Here is a 4,099-nt window from a genome sequence, read left to right on the forward strand (position 1 = left end):
GCATCCTATGTAATGAAGGCCATTTGGCAATGAATTCAATAAAGAGGTAATTTAGCCAACTCAGCCCTCACTCTTTTACATTCATAGCAAGCGATGCCGGAACCCTTCTCAATCAGAAAGCAATCCGTCTTCCACAGTCACTACAAAACAAGCAAATGAAGACCGTGTCAAGCGCCAAAAAAAAAAAAAAAAAAAAACAGCTTCATCCAAAAAGCTTCACCCGAAAAGCTTCACCTAAAAAGCTTCACCCAAAAAGCTTCACCCGAAAAGCTTCACCTCCAAAGCTTCACCCACAAAGCTTCACCTAAAAAGCTTCACCCACAAAGCTTCACCTAAAAAGCTTCACCCAAAAAGCTTCACCCGAAAAGCTTCACCTCCAAAGCTTCACCCACAAAGCTTCACCTAAAAAGCTTCACCCACAAAGCTTCACCCAAAAAAAAAAACTTCACCCGAAAAGCTTCACTTAAAAAAGCTTCACCTACAAAGCTTCACCTAAAAAATCTTCACCTAGAAAGCTCCCTCTACTTACTTTCACCATCAAAGCTTCACCATCAAAGCTTCACCCAGAAAGCTTCATCTACAAAGCTTCACCATCAAAGCTTCACCTCGAAAGCTTCATCTACAAAGCTTCAACACCAAAGCTTCACCTACAAAGCTTCAACACAAAACCTTGCTCCAAATAAACAAATTTTGTTCACAAAACCCAAGATGCCCTTGAACTTGTACAAAAACACTTGGGTAAACATAAACATTTTTTGTTTTACACCCACAAGGGCCCAAAATTTTCCTTCTTATTTATTCACTTATATATGTTCCCAAACATATTATAATAGATCCAACAACAAGCCAAAGTCCCAAGTTTCATAATGGACAAAAGTACAAGCAATTCATCAATAATGAAGGTGCTACAAAAATTGGAATCTGCCCCAAAATAGAAATCCAACCCAAGAGACTTTTTCTCTCTCTCCCTCTTCCGCCTCCTTTCATCTATCAAATTTCTGCAACCTCTGATCTTCTCCAATGGAGCTGAATTTTGGACACCCTATAGTTCTTGAGCATATGAACAACTTTCAAGAAGGAACCATTTCTGTTTGAGCGACGGAAATTAAAGTGTTGAAGCTCCAAACATGACAGTCGGATTCTTGCAGATTTCGAAGCTGCTGTGATGTTTCGAAGATCTGGAAATATTTAACCATTAGTTCATTCTGAATTTTTGATATGTTATGAAAGAGACGATGAGGAACAACTTCAATGAAGAAAGCATGCCGATCTGAACAATAGAAAATGGAGTTTCGAAGCTCACAACAAATCTGACGGGTTGACAGAAAAATAATAACCAGTCATTCATCATACCTGGATTTCTGGAGTTATACTGCTCCGAGGGATCTCAAATTTGGATATGTTGTAGTTCACGAGCTGAGGAACAACTTCAATGAAGAAAGCATACCGATCTGAACAAGATAAAATGGAGTTTCGAAGCTCACAACAAATCTGACGGGTTGACAGAAAAATAATAACCAGTCATTCATCATACCTGGATTTCTGGAGTTATACTGCTCCGAGGGATCTCAAATTTGGATATGTTGTAGTTCACAAGCTGAGGAATAACTTCGATGAAGAAAGTATGTTGATCTGAACAAGAGAAAATGGAGTTTCGAAGCTCACAACAAGTCTGACGGATTAACAGAACATTGATGAACAGTTACTCATCATACTTGAATTTCTGAAGTTGTACTACTCCGATGGATCTCAAATTTGGATATGTTGTAGTTCACAAGATAAGGAAAAACTTTCATGAAGACGACTTTGCAATCTGAGCTATAGAGAAAGGTGTTATCTTGCATCCACTCAGGCTGATTAGTGGAAACGAAAAGCAATTCCACCAAAGAAAAGATGAAAAAGAGAGAAAAGCTACTAATTGCACTTGATCTTGTCTAGTCAATAGCATGCAGCATCAAACACACAAAAGTTGGAAATATTTTTAGATAAAGCATATACGAATGTGTGACATCGAAACAAGGATTCGTTACTTTGACAAATTAGTAACACGCGAGACACCTCATTCGGCAACTCTCTTCGCCTGAAGACTTGGGGGACTCCCACCATATGCTACTGCACCTTGATACTCGACAGTCTCACAACCACTCAGTGACTTGGATTTTTCAAGTCTCCAACCGAGAAGTTTTCCTCACTCGGGAAATTAAGGGAACACTACCTCAAACTACATGCTTCACTCACAAAGCTTCAACAATACAGGTTTCAACAAAAGCAAAAATTCAAAGAACTTTATGAAGAAGGCTTTGGTGTATTTAACACAATATGTTGAAATGAAGCAAAGCTTATTTATTAATATTTTCGATAAGCCACAAATATGTACATATACATGAGTCAAAATAAACAAACAAAAGGGAGCCTTCACAAAGGTTGCTTAGGGGAAGTCTCAGCAGTCGGTAGAGCCCCAGAAAGAGAAAGCACCGGAGGGTGGTTATCCGGAGCCTCAGTACTTGACAAAACCCCAGAAGGAGGAGGCATTGGAGGTTCATCATTTGAAGCTTCATTACCAGGTACAACCCTAGAGGACGAAGGCAATAAATGCCTTTGGAACAAACCCACAAACCGCTGATGATCAAGTAAAACCTTACCATCAGATTCCTTCATCTGGTCAAGCTTCCTCTTCATGTTTGTAGCATAGTCATGGGCGAGCCGGTGCAACTGCTTATTCTCATGCTTGAGCCCTCTAATCTCCTGTTTGAGACTCATCACTTCAGCAGCCAATGATTCAACTTGGCGGGTTCTAGCAAATAGGCGTTGGGCCATATTAGACACAGAACCTGCACACTGAACACTAAGAGCCAAAGAGTCCTTAACAGCCAACTCATCAGACCGTTTGGAAAGTAGTCTGTTATCTTTGGGAGTGAGAAGGTTCCTGGCCACCACTGCAGCGGTCATATCATTCTTCATCACAGAATCCCCAACGGTAAGAGGACCGGTAGGGGATATGAAGGATGGGCGCCATATGTTGTCTGGAGAAGGCGTGGCTGTCTCTTCTCCAAGGTTCAAGTCAAAACGACGGTCGGAGGGTCCAGACATTTTCAAATGTGTTGAAGAGGGAAGAGGTCAGACAAATCAAGATCTTAGAAGTGCAAGAAATGAGCTTCTACTGGTAGAGATTCAAGTGTGCTGTGGAACTTAATGTCAGCCTCTATAAAAATCTGCACTCGACGGAGCTTCAGAAATCGAAGAGGCGTTTGCTTTCTCAAAAGCTGGGCTGCTCAGAGACCACGAGGGCCGATCTCAGAAATCGAAGAGGCGTTTGCTTTCTCAAAAGCTGGGCTGCTCAGAGACCACGAGGGCCGATCTCAGAAATCGAAGAAGCACCTGCTTTTTCAGCCTCGTCAGCACCTGTCACATGCACAATCAGCTTTGCGGAAATTACGGGCACTCTGTCGAAGATTTCTGGTGAAGTAGAAAGCACGTGAATCTTACTGTTCAATCACCGCTCTCCATATGCACCATCAACTCCTCGGGTACCACATATAACTTTGTCAAAGATCTCTGACAAAGTTTAGGCACGAGAATTTCGAAGTTCCAGCTACCCTACTATTACCCATAAGGGTAAAGGAACAGCACCACTGCTTGACAACTGGAAAGTCCCTATGTGTGTCGACCTCCGTGTTTTGCGGCAAGACAGGTTGGCAAGAACGTCCAACCTTTACTCACATTCGAGAAAATACTCCCAACATAATTACTTTCTAAAAAACCGGAGTAGCACCGCTTTCCGAATCTCGAGAGTCAGATCCTCGACGGGATTGCTTGTTCGAAAACCGAAGAGGCACAACTCTCAGAACTTCGAGAGCCAGATTTCCTTAGATAAAGCTTGTCTGTAATCTTCACACGTAACATCAGCTTTCCAGATACCACATACCACTTTTTCAAAGTGCTCTGACAAAATTAAAACACGTGAAGCTGGCAGCTCCCACTACATTGCTGTGACCAAGAAGGGTAAAGGAATAGCATTACTACTTGTTATTGGGAAATCCCTATATACATTGACCTCCCTCCTCAACGGACAGAAAAACCTGCAAAAATGCTCAACCCT

The 4,099-nt window shown here is 41.8% G+C and overlaps 1 long non-coding RNA gene across 1 annotated transcript; it reads right to left on the minus strand.

The window, feature by feature from the left end:
• Positions 1-249: 249 nt before the first annotated feature.
• On the minus strand, positions 250-1,940 carry LOC126619760 (uncharacterized). Its single transcript, XR_007622141.1, has 4 exons — positions 1,535-1,940; positions 1,354-1,451; positions 550-1,178; positions 250-332 (listed from the first exon to the last, which is right to left on the minus strand). It is a non-coding gene; the product is annotated as an uncharacterized LOC126619760 (long non-coding RNA).
• Between the last annotated feature and the right edge of the window lie 2,159 nt (positions 1,941-4,099).

Source organism: Malus sylvestris, chromosome 4, assembly GCF_916048215.2.
Source record: "Malus sylvestris chromosome 4, drMalSylv7.2, whole genome shotgun sequence".
NCBI classification, from domain to species: Eukaryota; Viridiplantae; Streptophyta; class Magnoliopsida; order Rosales; family Rosaceae; genus Malus; species Malus sylvestris.